Here is a 21,203-nt window from a genome sequence, read left to right as displayed (position 1 = left end):
ATCAAGCAGTGGGGGAAGTTTCCCTCTGAGCTGCCTGCTCCTCACCGCAGACTGGAGAGGGATGAAATGGAGCACCAGCCTGCACTGGGCACGTCATGAGGGAGCTGAACTGAGCTCCAGGAGAAGAAAAACTCCTGCAGCACTTCTGTGCTTGCCCAGGAAAGGCAGAGAATCAACACAGCAGCAATATCTGGGGGCCTGTCCATGCTGTGCACCCAGAAGCACAAAGGAACAAACACTTCCCTCTCCCTCTCTCTTTATAAAAAGATCCAACACATTTCTTTTTATTTCAGGCAGCTGAGGAGTGTTAGAACTAAAACAACAGCTCTTTAAAACTCTAAATGTACTAGAGAACACTGGGGAACTGAAAAGCACCATATCCTTGAAGAAGGGAAAATACAATATAAATCCAAAGCTTAGGAGCAAGGCAACATCATCAAGATGATGCTGTCTTAACCTAGGTACAAGCAACTTCTTTTATTTACAACACAGAAACACAGAAATGCAGTTTTTGAGATGCTGATTAAATTCCAAGTGTATTCACAGTTTTTAAATCTCACCTCTTCAGCTGCTGATTTGGGATTTCAGCACTGCAGAGCAGCCAAGTTCAGGCGAACAAGAGAACAAATGCTTTCAAGACTTCCTGTTCTGCTTGACTTGCTCACTTGGAGAAAATTCAAACCAATAAAAGAAAACAAAGGGGTACTTTTTTTCCCAGGCTATAGTTGCTCTGTTTGACTGATTCCTGACCATCCTATTAAGAAATCTTCCAAGCTTACCAGCAAATGCAATGAACAATACTACTTCAGGAATTTGTTCCACAAACTTCTGGCCTTAAAAGTTTATCAGTAGTCTCTGGGTTGGTGAAATACTTTCAGATTTCTTTCCTTCCACATTCTTTGGTGGACAATTGCTTAAAAATGGTGCTGGCCTGCCATGATTGCTCATTACAGTTTCATCTGCTCGTAGTTGTGGTTTTCTTGGACATCAATCATTTGTCAATCCCCCCTCTCAAATCTCCTGCTGAGTTCCCACCTCAGTGGAAACCCCAGAACCAGCCCCTATTTCAGGCAGGATTTCAGGGTGCTCATGCTTTAAGGAACAAAAGATGCTGTTCCAGTCAGGCACAATGATTTGGTCACACATATATTTCACAAAATGCTTCTCTAAGGGTTGCAGCAAGATTTCTCTGCAGGAGCACATTCCTTTTTTAAGCTCCTGGAATTTAGGAACAGCTACCAGTGGGTAAGCTGTAAACAGAGGCAATTCCCATGTACTGCTTGGTATTCCCAGAGTTTTGTGGATTTATTGTCAGGAATGAGATGTTGGGAGTCCTCCTTGATGGGAGTTACAAGTAAATGTGTTAACTGATCTCATTTAAATAAATCAATATTAAGCACTTAGGTGAAACTCCTCTGTATAGTTAAAGCACAGAAGAGAGTGTTTGGTGCTATTCCCTGAAGGAAAGCAGCCAGGGAGAAGCCTGTAGCTTACAGGTGAAATTCCTGCAACATTCCACAGGTGCAGGTAGGGACAGAGAGCTGAGGCAGCTCTGCACCTTCTATAGAGCCCTGTGTCCCCCCAGAAAAGTTACAGGAGGAATTCTGTTGTTTTGCTCCTGCCACTCTTAAAGGAAATAGAAAACATTCCATTCCTTTAGAAAGAAATGAATTGCAGGAAGAAAATCCCCCAGCTTGCTGTCACAATTCCTCAGCCAAAGAAGCAGCAGCTTACACGAGCAGACAGGAATATCCCTATCCAAGCTCTGCTCTGAGCCCCAAGGGCTTCCAGGACTCAGCAACTTGTGACTTTCAGCAGGTTTTCTCATTGAGGGGAACAAATCTCCTTGCTGCAACTCCTCATCTTAAAGAGCTTGCAGGAGTTCTAGTTTCCAGGCTAAAAGAAGTGACATTTGACAAGTTATTCCTCAGTGAAGCATAACTGGCAGGGTTAGTGGGTCACTGGTGAGCTTGTTCCCTAATTGCACAGGGGACAAGGCTTGTGCTTCCTGAATGACAAACTCGCCAGCCTGGCCAACACCATCCGTTCCTCCAGGATACAGCTCTGCCCTAAAGAAAGCACCAGTGAAACACAGAGCCTGACACACAGAAATCTTGACACACTGGGTAGATTAAACTGACCTATTTGTTTTTCAAACCCTGTGTTTTCATTCCTTAGCAGTGAAACGTGTGAAAGGTAAATCCTTCCATGGAAAATTATTTAATTTGCTTTTTGGACTGAAATAAGTTCTTTCAGCATAAAATAATTTTGCTAAATAGAAGTTGTTTTTTTTTTTCCTCTTATAGAAAATACCATTTTGTAATATTTTCTCTCATTTTTAGTGGAATTTCACCACAGATCCTTCACAGGGATGCAGTCTTACACTGCCACCTCTGATGAATGCCACAGCTGGCACAGAAAATCACAATATTGCAACATCAAATGAAAATGAAGGGAGACATGTCAGAGGCAGTGGTGCCCTATTGAAGCAGATTAAACCAGCAGCTGAAATTAGTAGCTCTGTAGAATTTATTTGTACTATTTTATCTGTTCCTAATTATCATTAACCTGAAAACTATGACATTTTTCACTGAGTGAAAAGCCATATTTTAATACCTGCTTCCTCCTTTTAGACTGACAATGCCATGTTAACGAAACAGGTTTCCCTAGTTTAGAACAAATGCAACACTTAGACTTTTCAAGGACATAAAACGCATTCAGATCTTACTTCACATTCAAAAGCCTCCATGCACACAACATCCATTAGACTGAATTCAAATGGCCATTCTGGGTGCCAGGTCAGCTGTGTCTGCTTTTGAAGTTGCCCATGAAGAATAACAATCCCAGCTTTTGTCTGCCTGGCAGACAGACTTCCCAGCACAGCTGAGCCAAGGAGCAGCTCCCAGGGTGTCAGAGTGTGACCAGCACAGTCTGGGGGTGCAGCAGAGCTCCCCAGAGCCCTGCAGGGTCAGCAGGAGCAGCTCCCAGGGTGTCAGAGTGGGACCAGCACAGGCTGGGGGTGCAGCAGAGCTCCCCAAAACACTGCAGGGTCAGCAGGAGCAGCTCCCAGGGTGTCAGAGTGGAACCAGCACAGGCTGGGGGTGCAGCAGAGACCCCCAGAGCCCTGCAGGGTCAGCAGGAGCAGCTCCCAGGGTGTCAGAGTGGGACCAGCACACGCTGGGGGTGCAGCAGAGCTCTCCAAGCCATGCAGGGACAGCAGGAGCAGCTCCCAGGGTGTCAGAGTGGGACCAGCACACACTGGGGGTGCAGCAGAGCTCTCCAAGCCATGCAGGGACAGCAGGAGCAGCTCCCTGGCCAGGCTGGCAGGGGCTGGATCTGCTCTGGGATGTGGAGCTGAGGCTCAGTGTCCTGGGTTGACTATATGATGCTTTTATCCCCTATTGTCTCGTTCTGTTATGCTGAATAATAAGTTTTGTATCTTTAAGATTTGTTGCAGAGAGCGAAGGGGGGAAAGAAGTGCACAGCTTTTTTCCAGACACTGCTCTCAGTCCCCCACATGCCTGCTCCTGGCCTGTGCTGTCTGCGGATGGACAGACAGCGGGAAAGAGCTCTTCTTTTGTCTTTAGTTAGTTTAGCTAGCTGAGGCAAAGAAGTTCCCTGGACTGTGGTTTTTTCCCTTTTCTTTGGCCCTGTTTAACCTGCTCTGGCCTGAACAACAGCAGAGCACTGGCAGCTGCACCTGAGGCCCACCAGGCCGGGCCTGGCCTGCGACATTCCCAGCACCGAGGGACTGATCAGAGACTGAGTGAGATGAGCTGTAACCCAGAGACGGGGTTTTCTCAATTTGTCATCTCTTTTGGAGTGGCAAGGGCTATTATTGTGTAATATTGTTTAGGTTTTATAGTTTAATAAACAGTTTGTTTTCCACTTTTCTCCAAGGAGGTATTTTCTCCCGGACCGGTTGGGGGAAGGGGACGATTGAATTTGCTTTCCTACTGGAGCCCTTTTGGGGATTCTCTCCCAGATTTGCCCTAAACCAGGACACTCAGCAGCTGCTCAAGCTGGGTCTGCACTGCAGGGGCTGGGACAGGGTGAGCTGAGGGAACAATTTCTTGTTGTTCCTCCCTGCAGCCCACACAGGCAGGAAGGTGGGACAGGGATGTGTGATCTGAGCCCTGTGCCTCCTCCAGCTGGCAGCTCACACTCCTGCAGCTCCTGCCTGCTCTTTGTGAGCCTGGTGAACATTCTCAACCTAGTGAAAAAGTGCCATGATTCAGAGGAGGAAAACAAAAATTATCTACAAAGCTGGAGCCACTGCCATGAGAAAGCACCAGACATGAGCGAGGTTAGAGGGTGGGTCACTGAAATCAGGCTAATTTCAGGTTAAAGCTGTTCTGAGAGAGGATATCTGCATATTTCCACCCAGGATCAGAAAGGAAAGTGCACAAAATAAAAAATTCTTTCATGGTTTTCAGAAAAGTTTACTCTGAATGCACCAAGGCCACCTAAATGTTACAGCTCACAAACTGCTCAGGGTTTATAATGTTCCTAAATTTCACAGGTAAGCTGGATTACAAGAGCACTGACCCCTTTTTAAACTTTGTACTTATGTAATAAGAGTATTATCTTCAATCTAGTTTTGACTGGATTCCAAGTTTTCTGTTCTATGAGCCTTACGTAGCTGATTCGTGTATTATCAGTGTTCTCCTGACCCCTATCACCCTTTTTTTCTCAATCATATTCACTCAAAATTCACAAATAATTTGGTGACATTTAGCAAGCCATATCAGCATCAGAGTGAAAGTTTTTTTCAAGAAAGCAGTTGAAAGAAAATGATAGTGGAAGGTTATCAAAAGAGAAAGAAAAGTGCTTTCAATATCCAAGAGTACACAAAACAATTCAGTCCAAACATCCTAAAATACTGAGATGCAAGAGATCAGTTTTCATGTCAAAGGAAATTGGACAAAAAGATATGGATGAAATGGATGAAGATATTTTAAGAAAGAAGGGATTTCTGGAGAAACTGGTGAAAATAGGAATACAACAAACTATTTCTGCTAAGAAATGAGCTATTGAATCTCTGTTCCACTAGTGTCCCTTTAAACAATTCTGCCCCATGCTCTCTGCTTAAAAACAGGGCTAAAAATTTACTCAGAAGGGCTGAGATAGAGAGAATGGCTCCTGCCTTTTCTCTCATGTAGGTCTAATGTTAGTTCTTTACTCATTTATTCCCCCTTTTCTCATTCAATCTAAAATAAAAGCAGCTCTGAGAGAAAGAGTGTTTGCTCAGAGTAAACCTTGTATCAGGAACTTGGTGAGGAGAAACAAAGGCTCACAGGAAGTGAAAACAGTAATAATTCATTTAATATGTGCTCCAGATCCTCTGCACAGCACATCAATATGAGCCTTTTAAAATTGAAAATTCATCATTATTTTGTATGTCTTTTCCTTTCTGGCCTGTGTGAATCATCCCCCTCTTTTGGACTAAGAAAAGAAGGCAATATTATCCCCACTTTATAGGTGAAATACAGAAGATGAAGTGTCGTGCCACTAATCAAACAAAAGCCTTCAGAAGAGCTCCTGAAGCGAAGTCTGGCACTTTAACCACATGATCATTTCCCTGTGCCAGGCATTTAATTTTTATCCCAGTGGTTCAGGAGTTCCCATTAGCACAGAATTCATCCCAGCAATGGAAGGGGAGATCAGAGCTCATGGAGGGGATCCCATCCTTCTCCTCATTCCTTGTTCTCCCTTCTCTGGGGATGGGACAGGGCTCCAGGGAGGGAGCTGAGAGGGTGAGAGGAAGGCAAAGAGCAAACAACACATTGCAGAGGCCACAGAGATTCCCAGCACATAACACAGGAAGATTTTGCAGTTTTTGCCTGGCTCTGCCTGACACAGAGCCCAGTCTGGACCTTGGAGATAATGAGAGTGAGAGACTTGAGGGTGAAGACATCACAGGAGGGGTTTCAGGAGAATTGCCACTTCATCTTGGCATGCATCCATTAGATTTTACACCAAGGTGACAGAGGGCATTAATCTGAGTTTCTAATGTTTTTATAAATAATTTTCCATTGCTATTCTCAGGCACTGAGTTCTGAGCTGTGCAACAACTGGCTTTGCTTTCCATGCTTGCCCTGAGATTGCAGAATTTTTTAAAGTGAGACTCCTGCCCTGTCCTTAACCCTTCAGGTGATGTGTATTGATCTCATTCAGGTAAAAATCTCAGCAAGCAGCAGCATAAAATGTAATATTTGACAGGGATGCTGCTAAAGCCATGCAGGGGAAGGGCAGGTCCCAAAGCACACAGCTGCACCTTGCTCTGAGGCTTTTCTCTGTGCACGTGAAACAACATCACTCCAGGAAGGATTTCAGAGCCTGATTGCAGGGTTTCCTTGACACAAGGGTAAAGGTGTGAAACACCCTCCTAAGAAACCCACTCTTCAGGAATTCCCAGGTATATGTGCCTTGGAATCAAATGAAAACCAAGTTAGGAGACTTTCCTGCAATGTGATTTTGTTATTATCATGATGTCGTTGTCTGCTACTGAAATAATCCTTCCAATCTGCACATGGATGGGGCAGGTGGTGCTTCTGCGTTTTCCAGAGCACTGTTCCTGCATGGCTGTGCATGGATTATTTACACACCTTCCTGCCTTGCCTTCTTCCAAGTCCTGTTCCCAGTTTTAACCTGATACTGATCACATCTGCCCAGAAAACCCTATTAAAAATCAAAATAGCTTCTTGGGTCCATACAGGTATGGTTGATCCCATACAAATAGAAGCTTCTCTTTCTGGTAGAAAGAAATTTTCCTTCCATTAAGTCCAGGCTTCACAAATCAGTTTTAATTTTTGAAAATGCATTTATTAATTCTCACCTGATTTAAAAGGATAGAAAAGTAATGAGGTCTCCTCAATGATTATTTCCATGATGAAGAAATAACATCAGTGTACATAAACAATCAGCCATGGGAGTTAATTTCATATTCTAAGCAAAAGTTATTTACAAGTGTTGATTTATAAACTTTATATAAAAATGTGACCAAAGTAAAACTCAGAACTGAGCAGGGATTGCCCTGGGTGAGAGAACTGTGCTAATGCCAGAGCTCACAAGTGGAATTTGGGGAGATGCCTGTGCAAATCCCAGCCTCTCTGGCTGTATTAACTGGGCCTGCTTTATGTCTGCACACACAGCACTCACTGCTGGGTTAATCTGCTTCAATGCAATTTTAGGTGGGTTTTGCTGGGGTTTAAGCAAGGTGAGCATGGAAATTGCAGCCTTTCTGTAGCATAAATCTGCTTTGCTACGTGCTATGGCCTCTGAGGGTCTTTGGGCTCAGAATTAAAGCAGCACCATTTCCCTGTGCTCCAGCTGAGGGAAGGGCCTGTGGCAAGACAAGACAAGGCTGGTGTTCTGTGAACTTCCACAGAAGTTAGTTGTTCCAATACCAGTCTCTGTGGACAGCAGGCATTAGATATTTCCAGATCAAAAAGTTATTTTTAATCTAGCAATTAATCATCTTCTCAGCATAACATGCGCAGTTAAAATCTTAATGCCAAGGTATTACCAAGTAGGCCTGCACAGATCCTCCCTGCTCCAGCAACACAAGGCCAGTCTTTGAATTGCTTGACCCAGACTTAGTGGTGCTGATACAAGAATTACTGGGATACACCTCCAGCCTAATTAATGCACCACAATATTCTTCCCTTTTCTTTACTATTCAGCACCCAAGAGCAGCAGCAAAATCAGCAGCTTGTCCTGCCATTGGCTGAAGGCAGACAACAGACAGATCTCGCTTATCCCACTGTTTATGGCAATTTTATTTCCCTCTCTTTAGGGGTTTGTTATAATATCAATAAAAGTTTAGATGGCCTCAAAAAATTCAACAGAGAAAATGCCAAAGCCAAACTTAGGGCAGAAAATGCCAAAACCCTTCCACAGGTGAGGAAATTCAGCCATTTCATCCTTCCCATGCACAGTAACCAATTTAATATTTGAAAATGCATTTAAGAATCTTGCTTCATTTAGAAGGACAGAAAATTCAGTGTGTGTCACAGAGCAGGCTGCAGGACAGAGGAGCATCTGGAGTTAATACCTGAGCACACTCATGGATGGGAGGAGGGACCTGGCAAAAGTAACACCAAAAAGTGCAACAAGAGATGCAGGAAGAAAGAATTTGTGTAATAAAATGACAACAAAACTAACAACAGTACTAAAAGTAGATGGGACTGAGGCAGGAGAATTGCTCTCCCTGTAGCAGCAGAACACATTTCAGATTTATTCATATTTAGGAAGGGTTCTACGCCCAAAGTTTTGGGGCCTTAGCTTGTATTTACCAGCCTGCTGCACCAAATATTAATGAAGACTCTCCTTGCTCTGAAGGCATGAAGGTTTTTGTGGACAGAATAGTACCAGAGAAGAGTAAACATTATATATTATCTAAACAACCACAGCTGGAGCTATTACAAATTCAGAGTAAAAATAATTGCTTTCAGTTATAAATAACCAGGACACCTCCATCCACACTGCTCAGTGGATACACACAAATACAACATGCAGAGCACACTCATCAGTGGAAAAAAGAAAAGTACTCCCTGTTCCAGGCATATTAGAAGATGAAATCAGAAAAGCACTGCAAGAAATATATTGCTATAAACACCCAAAGGCAATTGTTCCAGTATATCACTTTAACACAGAAAATGTCAGCAACAGCTGAAGTTTTCCAGATCACCTCAGAAAGTTCCTTAAAAGATGCCCTGATATATCATAATGAAGAATGACAACATCTCCATTGCTGGCAGTGGTGCTGAATATTTGCTGTGTGGTTTTGAGTGGAAATATTGAGATCCCAGTTTTCACCTGATCATATATTTTTCTGTTCAGATTTTTTTTAATATACAAATAAAGAAATAATTAAAAAAATCCAGTCACTTAGTGTTATTTTTAATTCTTTTTGCTACATGCAAACTTAATGCATTTTACTGTGAGGACTGAAGGTTCTGAGGCGAGGGCTTGTCAGGATTTTCCTAAGGAAGAACAAGAATATCCCATTGGCAAAGCTGAGATTCCTGCCTTGGGAAACAAACTGCAGTAACTAAATATGAAAGAACTTCTCAATAATTCTTTAAATATGTCCATAATTCCATTAATTTAAAATTGTAGGATTCATCAAAATATTTTAGAGTCCCAAGAACAACAGGAACAACAGCATTCTCAGGATCTGTAAAAGTAATTTAAGTTTTTGTAGCCTTTCAGTCATTTTTATCTCATTTTATCCCTGCGAGCACTGTGCTGTTGGACACAATACAGCAAACACTGCACTCCTGGGAATGGCTGGTGCAGGAAAGGTTCCACACTCACAGACCCAAAGGATACACATATAGGATTAAATTCAACAGCACAAAGGAATAAACAATTACTGGGACCAAAACTCAATTGCCTATACTATGAAATTGCTAAAGTAGTTCTGGTAGAATTATAAATAAATCCTGTATCAGAATTTAGCTCAGTCCATAGAGTATTCCCAGTGGAGTCTAACTTTTTCTAATCTGTTCTGGAAGCTCAGTGAAGTTGATACTGTGAACACAGTGAGTTCCATGCCTCTGATTTATCAGCATAGCTCCAGCCTATCAGTGCATAAATGAGGGGAGCAGGGTGGGGTGACCAACCCCAGAAAATGAACACTCAGTAAATGAGCACACATTTCACTTTACACTGCTGAATGGGGCACACCACGTTCAAAGGCAGCAGGAAACCATTGCCAGCTGGACCAGCACAGTTCCAGAAACAAGCAGCAAAGTGCCTTGAATGCAGCAAGGAAATGTCAGGAAATCCCAGAGGAACGGGATTTTCCAGCAGTGAGAGAGCTGGAAAAGCTGCACTGAGATGGTCAGCATGGATGGGTGTGCTTAAAACACATTATCAGTAATGAAGGGTGGTCATTTGTCACCCTCCACTATTGACTGCTTTGGAAGGAAATCTGGATTAGAAGGGATGTAGGAGATGCTCCCATTCCACCCCTTCCACTGCCCCAGGCTGCTCCAGCCTGGCCTTGGGCACCGCCAGGGATCCAGGGGCAGCCACAGCTCCTCAGGGCACCCTGTGCTCCTCAGGGCCTGCCCACCCTCACAGGGGTGATATTTTCCCAATATCCCATTTTACCCTGTTCTCTGTCAGCCTGAAGCCATCCCCCTGTCCTGGTCCTCCCCAACAGCCTCATCCCTCCTTCCCTGCAGGTACTGGAGGACCAGACGTGGATCTCACAAAGCGCCTCTCCTCCAGACTGAACAACGCCAGCTCTCCCAGCATTTGCTCACAGGGAAGGTGCTCCATTCTCCTCATCACCTGCTGACTCTCCTCTGTCCTCTGTCCTCCTGTTTGGACCCTTTCCATTATAAAGCATTAATTTCCTGACTCGCGGTTTTCAGAACACAAAGCTCACTCTTGCTGAGCCCAGAAGTCTCTTAACAAAGAGAACCTGACTTGAACATTCTGCAGAATCTCCCTCTAATCAACTTTTCGCTGCAGCACCCCCAGCTGCCCCCAGCCCTGCTCACACACAAAGAGCTGCTGTGTACCTGCTGGCTCACCTTGCTTTTTGCTGCCACCTTCACCATTGTTTGCCAGGGTCACACATAATTGGGTGAGGAAGAAGCCCTTACAACCACAAATGGAATTAGAAGCCAGTAAGTAGAATTTTTTTCTATACATTTCTATATTCCCTTTCACTCCAGAAAAAAAAAAAAAAAGAATAAAAAAATCAGAAAACAAACTAAAAATCACATTTTTAGCTCAAAATTTGTGTGAGGCAGGGACATATGCTTGGAAGCCTTTTGAAAAACTTAATTAAAACTGTTATATAAAAATATACTTGACAACTAAATCAGCATTAAAATAGTTTCTAGGAGATAAATAATTTACAGATTTTCACAGTTAACAATCTGCTTTCTGGAAATAAACTTCACAGTTTACTATAAAATCATCAAAGAGGGATTAGGTAGCTATTCAATTTACTGGAAAAACCTTCCACCATATCAATGAGATTGGGAAAATGACTAAGGAGCTGAATGTGTTAGAGAAAATGTAATGAATCTAAACAGTAATAGAAATTCACTGGGTATAGAGTCATTAATGTTAATTTTATGAATATTTAAATCACCGAGGGGAATAAATTTGCTGGCACTAAAGCTGATAACATCTAAACAGTCCAAAAGATTTAATTTCTTGGAAGTTTAACAGACCTGTTTTGAACTCTGGATTTGCAGGTTCTGAGCAGTGGCACTGAAGTGACTCAATAATAATGGTCAGGTTTATATTATTGCAGTTTACCAGGAGAAATCCCATTTGGAGTCTAAATGAAACTACACCTCCCCGTATTTGATCCCTCCTGGCCATCCCAGGAAGGAATGAACCAGAGAAAAAGCATGTGGGAGTGCTCCACATGAGATTTGTGATAACACAGCTGATTCCACCCCACAACAGCTGAGTGAATTTACAGGCGAAAGAATTAAGAATATTTTTTCCTTTTGATCCCAGAAAACTTAGTGCTATTCTCTAAAGCAACAAATAATAACTGGGAAATAGGAATCCTCCTGGTGTCCTGTTTATTCTTCTCCATTTTCTGTGTCTTGAAACACAGTAACAGCTGGAGATTTGATGTGCACACAATTCAAAATAGATCTTTTACATCTTAGGATTCAATACTGTCAGGGAAACTTCTTTTAATATGAGTTTCTCTTCTTTTTGGATGTGGATCTCAACAATAATTTATCACTTCTAATGTCACCTTTGGAAAATGATGGTTTTATCCCAAATTATCTTGAGTTTCTATAGGAAGGATGTTATTTCTATGTGATCATCAAAATCCTGCTTGCCATGGTAGAGGAAATTTGTTTCTTGATTATGGAAGTAGAAAGGAATTTATATCAAATTTATTAATATACATTGAAGGTGTACTTGGCAATCAGTCTTACCCCGAGAAAATGATTACTTTAGAATCTCAGAGGTCATAAAAAACCAAATTTCCAACTCTAAGCTGCAAACTGAAAATTAAACAAGCACAACCTGAAAACACAGGGCCAGGAACTGTTACATACTCACACCAATGCACATTTAACCACGTGGGAATTGTGAATATTTGGCACGATGGCCAGCAAACATGACTGGCACCAGCAACAGCAAATTCATACCTGCTGATGAAACAGGACATCCCCAAAGGTGCCACTCACTCTCCTGCTGCTCCGTGCTGGGCACTGCAGTGACATTTCCAGGCAATTTACGCTGCCATTCTTTGTTCCAACAGCTGCCAGCATCCCTGCCCCAAACCCACCGCAGGACTGACGGGTCTGCTGCCTGATCACACGTCCAAACTTTGCGATGGACTTTGCAAACCAATTTAAAAAACAGACTTTGCTGGTTGTGGACCAGCCCTCCAATGTTTGCCTGACGGTCCAGTTTGTGGATCTGGTTCCATGGAGGGATGGATTTACACATTCCATGCTCAGCTCTTCCCCTCAGCTCTAATCACCCTTTTTCTCTCTTTGTCGCAGACATTTCTCCACAGAAATCCTTTCTTTCAGATTTCTGCGTCTTCGGGAGGCCAGAGGCCCCCGAAGAGAAGGTAAACAATTATTATCAGCTGCTGTGGAATGCAATAGGATTCACCTTGATTAGCTCATTTTCTATGTTTATAATTAAGAGCCAATCACCAGTGCAAGCTAGGGGACTGAGTCCTTGAACACAACTTTGTTGTAGATTCTTTTCTATCTCTTCTTAGCTTAGCTAGCAGCTCTGCAAAACCTCTCTCTATATTCTATTTAGTATAACTATAATGTATAATATCATATATTAATAAATCAAGCCTTCTGATCAAGATACAAGATTCACCATCTCTCTCTCACCAGCTGCGACCCACACAGGTCGCAGTAATATCTCTTCCCAAAGAATTCTGTGGTGTCTCCATTCACTAGCATTACTCAGCAAGCAAGAAAATTATTACTATTATTACTTCCTGAATAGAGATATTTGGAAATTACTTTTGAAGCCTTATTTCCTGCTTTTTAAAACTTATTATAATTCAGAAACAGCAAGTAACATACTGAAATTGAAATAGCATGCACTGAAGTGTATTGCAATGCCATGAAAGTTTCTTGTTAAACCTTTAATATTCTAAATTTATGCCACTAAAGTGTCTGCCTGCTTTCATTTCCCCACATCTTCTACTTGAAGACAAATGTGGGAAGAGAATAATTAGTTTCTATTGTAATGAACTGTAAAATTTATAGTAGATTATTAAATTGAGAAGCATAGAACAATATTATCATTAAGGATTTATAGGTTATAAAATTCAAATTACATATATTTCATAAATTCTCTCTGATTTTCATCGCTGTTATGACTTTCCCAAATGTCCTTCCTGTTTCTTATTTCCATCTGGCATCCTCTCACAGGTGAAGGGGATCTTTCAGAGGCTGCACAGATCTAAGGACGGAAAGAGGAGTTTTTCCCTATGGAACTTTGCTGGTTTTGCTCAAGCAGGATGTTTTGTGTTGGTGCAGGTGGGATCTGCAGCTCAGAAACAAACCCCTGCCTTGGTACAGACCATGTTTGGAGCCCCCTCCCCAGAATATTTGCGATTTAGAGTCATCACAGCAGCAGGAACCTCTCAGCAGAGACAGAGAATTAATTCCTTTATCCCAGAGGAAGCAGCACATCCTGGCAGGAGCAGTGCAGAGTGGGTTTAGCTGAGCCCCTTTCCAACCCCAGCCCTTCCCACCTCTCTGGAGCACAAACAGCTTAATGGTCCCTTCCCAGCAGCTCTGACACTCCTGAGAGCAGGCAGCCACTGCCATCACCCACTGATCTCCTAAATTGCCATTTTTCTTTTTCAACTATCTCTACTATATATCTTCTGCAGAGAAAACTACCACATGAAGTGCTTCTGAAGTAAAGAAATTCACTTCTGAGGGTTTGGAGGTGTTTTTTCCTCCTATTTTTTTTTTCCTTAAACTCGTGGCTCTAAAAACCACTGACAGTTTTGATGGAAGAGGTTGCTGCCAGCAAGAAAACAGATGCAAAACTGAGGAAAACGTGTGAAATATTGAGAAGAGTAAATCAGTGCCTCAGTGTCAGAGCCACTATTTCATCATTCAGATGCAGTAGGCTGAGCAAAAAAGGATGAAACATGTCAAAATAAGAAGGAGGTTAGGATTGAAGTTCGCTGAGAAACCTCAGCATCCAAGGCTTCTGCTTTGTAATATTTATAATTATTCTCCAAAATCCTTGTGCTCCTCTGACTCACATCGTTTTTGATCAGCATACCAAAGCGTTTTACTGCAGTGTTTGTTTCACTGCACTCTCGTTTCTGCCAGCCCTGCTCAATTTCACCACTGTAGAGCTGAAGCTGCACTGCAGTGATTCAAGCCCAACACAACTGTACAGAAAAGACGATGCTGAGAGGATGTCTCATGTTTGGGAAAGTTGGAGGGAGCCAAATTTCTTTTAGGAAAACATCTAAAATGCATTGGCTGCAGTAGGGTTGGATTTGCTGCTTGCAAATCAGAGCCCACAGGGCTGAACTTGGTTACAGATGGGTGATGTCAGTTTTGTAGGAGAGAATCTGCATTCCTCCTTTTATTTCCCTTAATCTTTTTTTTTTTTTTTTTAATTAACATCATTATCATTATTTTGCCTCATGACAGAAATAACCTATAGAAGAACAGATGAAGGCTGATTTAAGGACCAAACCCCACCACAGCCCTTCCCCAGACCACAAAGTGAAGCCTGGCAGAGCTCAGCACCACCTCAGTCACACTGTACCAGAGCAAGGTTCATTTTTGTCCATTTTCTTTTACCCCAATATCCTTCACTTTGCTATTTCCAGCAAGGAATTCTTCAGAGAGAGGGAAAAAATACCAGAGTAAACTGTAATCTACCTGATCAGTTACAAGATCTGTTCATACCCTAAAATGTCACTTCAGCTGGGTTCTGCAGTGTGTTGTGCAACTCAGTCTTAACAAGGGAAACCTTCATCACTGTACCCCCCTAAAAAAGAAATTAATTTTGTTTTGAGAGGGTGTTCATGAAATGACTTCCAAAGCTCTTGCAAGTTCACCTTAGGTTTTTAAGGTGTGCACACTGGAATGCTAATATGAATTTTTTCTATAAAAATGACAAAAAAATTCATTTTAATGTTTTCAAATTAGTTTTTCTTTTACTGTCATTCATCCAATTAATTTTCTCATGTCCAGTTTCATAGAAAAAAAAACAAAAAAACCAACACCAAAAATGAACAGAAAACCCCAAAGTCCTAATAAAGAAAATATTTTAAAACTATAATTGATTCAGTTCTGAATATCAAGATTTTTGTGTAACTTTCCACAAAACAACAACAAAAAAATTTAGTTGTTTGCTTATTGAATTATCTTAACCTTTGTTAGACATCATGGCAGGAACACCTCAAACTGAGCCACGTTTTCAAGAAAAACCTCAGATTCAGTAACTTGCTTTTCCAGACCTGTTATCCAACCAGCCCATTGAAAATCCTGCAGTTTTTGAATGATGTCTTCTCCTGCCTTAGTGGCCAAGTCTGCACTAATCAATACATTTTATCTATCATTTATAAATGCATTTCCAAGGATCTCTGAGTGCAGAGGTGAGGCAGCAGCTGGAACTGGAAGTTCTGACTGCTTTTCCTCCCCTAATAAACCTTGGTTATCCTGAAAGATTTCCAGCCTGACAGTAACCTCTCAATCAATCACAGGGTTACACACTGTTTATACCTCGTGAATTAACAGTTTAGAGCCAATATTGTGCATAACAATTTCCCAGTCCTCACTCCAGACAAAAGAGATGCATTTACCATTTCCAAGAGCAGTGAGTTTTATGCCAGTTTTGAAGGGAAGGGCCAGTGCCATCCTCAAACAAGCACAGAGGAAGGGAAGATGAAGGCAGGCTTACAAGAGACATAAAAAAGACATTTTTTAAAAGCATTTTCTCTTTCCCCTTGATCAATTTCTTCTCTCAAGGTGCTTTTTAACAACGAGGCAGGGCAGCGTATTTGGCTCTGTCAAAACCAACATTCCCTCAATGTCACTTGAAGAAATAATGATTTTCTACAGGAGAAAATCCTGTAGAAAGGACTCGACAGATAGTCCAGCAGATGCATTTTTCAAGGAGGACAGACAGGCTTGCAGTTTTATATCAATTTTTGGAAGGCAGTTTTATACCACGAGAAGCAGGAATACAACAGCTCAGCTGAAAATTCGACCTCTCCTCCTGGGCAGGTGAAAGCAGCAAGATTTTGGAAAGAAAAACAAAACAGAGGAAAAAGAAAGAGAAGAACTAGTAATGAACAAAATCCAGGCTGGGAGGGTTTAACAGAATTGATACCAACTGAAAGGCTGTTAGGAAACCTTCCCAGACAAAACATTTCTTTTTCTGTTCAAAGCCTCTCTGCTGCCCAGGCGATGCCCCTGGGTTCAGCGGAAGGAGGAAAGAGCTCCTCCAGGAGGGAAAACACCTCCCTTCCTGCTGACCTCCGCGCTCCTCTCCTCCCAGAGCCTTTTCCCAAGGAATCATCACAAGGAGAGGCAGCCTGGCTCCCTGCCCTCCCTCCTGGGCAGCTCCGGGGCACAGCTGAGCTGCTGAGGAGGAGGAGATGCAAGGAGAGCTTCCACTGAGTGCTTCAGCAGCTGGGAACTCCAACAGCCCTTTCCACCACCATCAAAATCCAAATGGATTCAACAGGCTCTGTCCCTGGAGCAGGCTGGCAGAGCTGGGTCTCACAGCACTCCTTCTGGGCCCAGGGAAGGAGTTTCAGAGGCACATGGCACCCCTGGCAGCGTGCACAGCTGTGCGGCACAGCTGGAGCCAAACACCAGGGGAAGCTGCAGCAGCAAAGATGAGTTTGAAGTGCTGCCCACAAAGGGACATCGTTCTCTGTCCTCAGGAGAGCCCAGCCCAGCCCTCAGGAAGGGAAATCAGGGCACACAACAAGCTCTGCTTCCCAGGAATGCTCCAGCTGCTCTCTCCTCATCCTCACCAAACCAGGACGTGTTTCCCTCAAACAGAGCGGTCTGAAGTCAGGCTGGGACCACACACTGCCTTGGCTTTGAGGATAACTGGGGAAGGTGCTCTTGGAGCAGATTTCTTTGCAGCAGACAGTGAAAAACATCATTTCAGTGGTGTTATTAATGGCAAATTTAGGATTATTTAAATATGCAAAGCTTCAAAGGGTGAGCAGGGCTGACACACCTGCAGAAAACTCACAAGGGTTGAGGAACTTTTTTCCCCCTAAGGAGTTCCAAAAGCTGTTCTAGAGGTGGGATGTCCCTGTTTTTTCATTAAGGTATTGAGAAATCTATCCTATCTATATTTTTGGAGCAATTTTTCTTTAATATATGACCAGATTAAATATTGGGTGGGTGTTGGGTTGAATTGGGCTGATTGTCTATAGATGCTGCAAATAATTTAACAAGCACCCTCATGATCCTTGCTGTAGGCAAACCATTCATTTTCTGCTGCTTAAAAGTAATGATTCTTTTATTATTTCCTTTTTACAACAATTTAGAAAAAATATTTAAAAGAGTGTTTCTAGTATAATACTTTATGGAAGAGAAAATGCCACAAAACTCACTCCAGACCTCATTCCATTAAAATCAAGCTATGCCAGACACTTGGCCACCACGGATTGCAAGTTCTAATAAACGCTGGAAAAATCTATTGAGATTTTGATTATTAGAAAAGTGTTCAATGCACAAAATTCCCTACACAGAAATATGTAAAAGATTCCAATTTACACTATGCTGTCTTAACACTTAATTAATATTTTTGCTCTAATTAACATTTACTGAGTACCTTATTTGTGATTCTTTTTTTTTTTTTTTTCCTTCATCAGCTATCCCCTTTCCCTCTCCATCTCTGAAGTATCAAACACTGATATAAATATCATCTTTCTGGACACTTAGAAAAAAATATTATTAGCTGTATTTTGCCCAACATAACCACCAAAAAAGTCACACTTTCATAGTGATTTTACCCACCTATATTTTCAATACAATAAGGAGTTATTATGCTCTGAAACTCTAAAGGATTATGAACTGCAAGAAAGCTAAAAGCTGGAATATACAAGATCCTCTTATGGGACAGCCCACAGTAACCCCAAGTGGTGTTTGTCTTCTTGGACACAACAAAATTAAAATGTTTTGGAAACATTGCTTTCCCCACACTCCTGTCCTTATTAAAACAAATATTCCAGTATTGAGAACACTGGAATTGAAAGTCATGCTCTGACTGCTCCAGAGGTGTAAATCAATAACCTCATTGCACTGATAGGAACAATCAGTATGAAGTGGAAAATCCTGATAGCAGAAGTACCAATGTAAATCTGATAACAGCAGTGATTTATATTGCTTGTATCTGTTCTTCTTTCACTTTGAAAACACCTTTACTTCTCACTGACAATTGCTTGTATCTGTTTACATACTTTGAATAGATAATCAATAAAGTTTCAGGATCATCTTTGGGGTGGGGAATGTTGGTTCTGCAGGGAATGAAAATAATGTGTGAGTGTGAGTTTTTCAGTGTGAGTTATTTCCCCACAGCCTGTGCCTTGTGCCACACGGAATTCCTGGGGCCGAGTTCCTGCCCTGCAGCCAGAGAGTTTTCCAGAGCAAAGGGATCCCAGTTTGAGCCCAGGAGTTCCCAGTTCCCAGAACAGAAGGATCCCATTAAATGAACAGCATTCCCAGTGAATGGCTTGGGCTGGACCTGTTCCATCCCTGGGAATGCACAGCCCAAGGAAATCACCAATAATTCCCTTGTTAGAGGCAGAATAAAAGACAAACAAGGAGTTTTGCTGTAGTTCCCAAGTTATTTGTGACCAAAATGCACCTGAAAAGTTGGTAATTAGTAAAAGAATTTGTTCTTTATAGGGCTCTTGAAAATGCCATTAAGTCTGTATTTACTTAGCATTTTCTCTAACTGCCTTATTGGAAAATCAGGCAATAGGAGTTTCAGAAGAAGTAACAACAGAATTAAAGCCTATTTTCTATTCTAGTGCCACAAGAAGAAGGGGTTGAATTCCACGGAGCCCAAATTAAAACTGGACAAATGTAGTGACATGCATTCCAGGTTCCAGCACAGAACTCAGGGCCAGAATAAATTCATTACCACATTCCTTCCAAACAGAGTCATCCACTGCAGACAGCACAATCCTGCAGCAACTATTGCCTCAGGTTTTTGAAAGCATGGAAGCACTGCTGGATTTCAATGCCCTCAGTGTGGAGGAAAGAAGCAATAGATTTGAGCCTGTGCAATTTAAAGCAAGCAGGCACAGATTCAGCCACACTGCTCTCCTTGATGTAAAACCATAAAGTCACCCAGAAGTATTCAAAAAATGCAGGACTGTAACTTCAGACCAAAGCAGAGTAATCCACTTTTCAAAGTTCCCTGATAAGAGCTGCAGCCTTTTGAATTTGCCTTGAGTTTCAGTTTGAAGATCTACAAAAAGATATCTATCTCTAAAGGAGTCTACTCAGGAAATGTCAAACGTAAACAGACTTTGAAGGAGTTAAACAACTGTTTGCAGAGCAGCAATGATCAATTTTGAAGCCTATTTGTTGTTTTAGTTTGATTTAGCAGCACAGAGCAGTGCCATGCAGTGGTGTGGGAGGTGCAGTGGTTGGATGTTGCTGGTCCAGCATTAATTCTGGGGTGATGGATGTACATAAAGCCTTTTGCAGCTGGATTCATTTCCATGTGTGCAAATTCATGGAGCGCATTCCTGACAGCTGGCACCACAACCAGGTGGCATACAGGTAGGGAGAGAGGCAGCTTCTGTGAGGGGGCACCAGAGGGGAAGAAATAAATAAATAAGTTGAAAAGAGTTGCTTTTATTTAAAAAGCAGCAGGACAGGGGAAAAATAGGCCTTTAAAGAAGAACCTTTCATCTCACAGTGCAGCCTTAGAAGATAAAAATGCTTCCCAATTTTCATATATGAATATCTAAACTCAATCTGCTGACAAAAAATTGAAACAAGAGTGGCCTGGTTTCCCAGTATACCAAACACTTTCAATTCTTATGCTCTCTTTTATTTTTTATAACATGCTGGTTTCTCAGGTATCTCTGAAGTGCATATTGCAAGTTTGCTGTGTGTTCAAACCCACCAGAAGTGAGGCAGCTGAGGCTGGGTGCCGGCTAAAGGATGGATGCTGCACCCAAAATTTCACCCAGGACTTGTTGTTGTACTGGAATATCTCTGTCAGATCAGCTAAACCACAGAATTCAGAATGGTGCCCTATTTACACCTGTACATTGCTGATTAAAATGGAATATAGCATTTTATTTAAATAATGCATTTAGACGAAAAACAATCAGGAATCCACAATGGAAAATTGTTGCCCTTAAATGCAGCCTAAAGAAAACTGATGGCTGATAGAGAAGTGAATATTTTGTTGCTTTTTTTTTTTTAATGAGACAAAATAAATTCTGTTGTTCCCAATGTCAGTAAAATTTGCTAATATTCATCTAATCAATGCCAGAAAACCTATAAAGTCTCCATAAATTAACAGATCAGCTATGGTAACTATGACACTGCACTATTCTGTACTCTGAAAGAACACCAAGTGTAATTCTCTAACATTAAACCTCCCAAGCCCATACCCAAGGCTTCTTTGGCAGTCCAAAGCAAAAAGCAGGTTTGTGTTTCAGCAGACAAATGACTGATGATCATTATCAGACATTTTCCACGAGATCTACAACATCAAACCTCTCTGAGAAATTTCAAAGATCGTTCCCAATGTTCCTGAGACACATTTATGGATAGTGTATGACTCTCAAAGAAATTGCACCTCAGAATTTTGTTTCTATGACAAGAAATAAGGTTTCAACTCTTTGCTTAGTTTCAGCAGACATATTAAGGGTCAATATGGTGCACATATTTAGACCTCTGGAGAAGGCAAAAAGCAAAAAGACAAGTAAATCATGTTTAAAATACTAGAGCCCAACCATAAAAATCTATTGTTTCTCTTTTGCAGTGATGGTGTTTTACCATCCAAATAAAAATCCCAGCTCACCGATGAACAGAATGATTGAAGCACCACTGTACCACACAGTTTTAATTTCAGGTATGTGAAAAGATGATACCATAAAATGATCTGGAATATTGTTGCAGCATAAATCTCCCAGCACTTTCCCTGTCCTTAATGTTCAAGCTTAAAATTGTTCCATTCTTTAGCTGACA

Source organism: Ammospiza nelsoni, chromosome 15 (assembly GCF_027579445.1).
Source record: "Ammospiza nelsoni isolate bAmmNel1 chromosome 15, bAmmNel1.pri, whole genome shotgun sequence".
In the NCBI taxonomy this organism is placed as follows: domain Eukaryota; kingdom Metazoa; phylum Chordata; class Aves; order Passeriformes; family Passerellidae; genus Ammospiza; species Ammospiza nelsoni.
Note: the sequence above shows the minus strand (reverse complement) of the source record.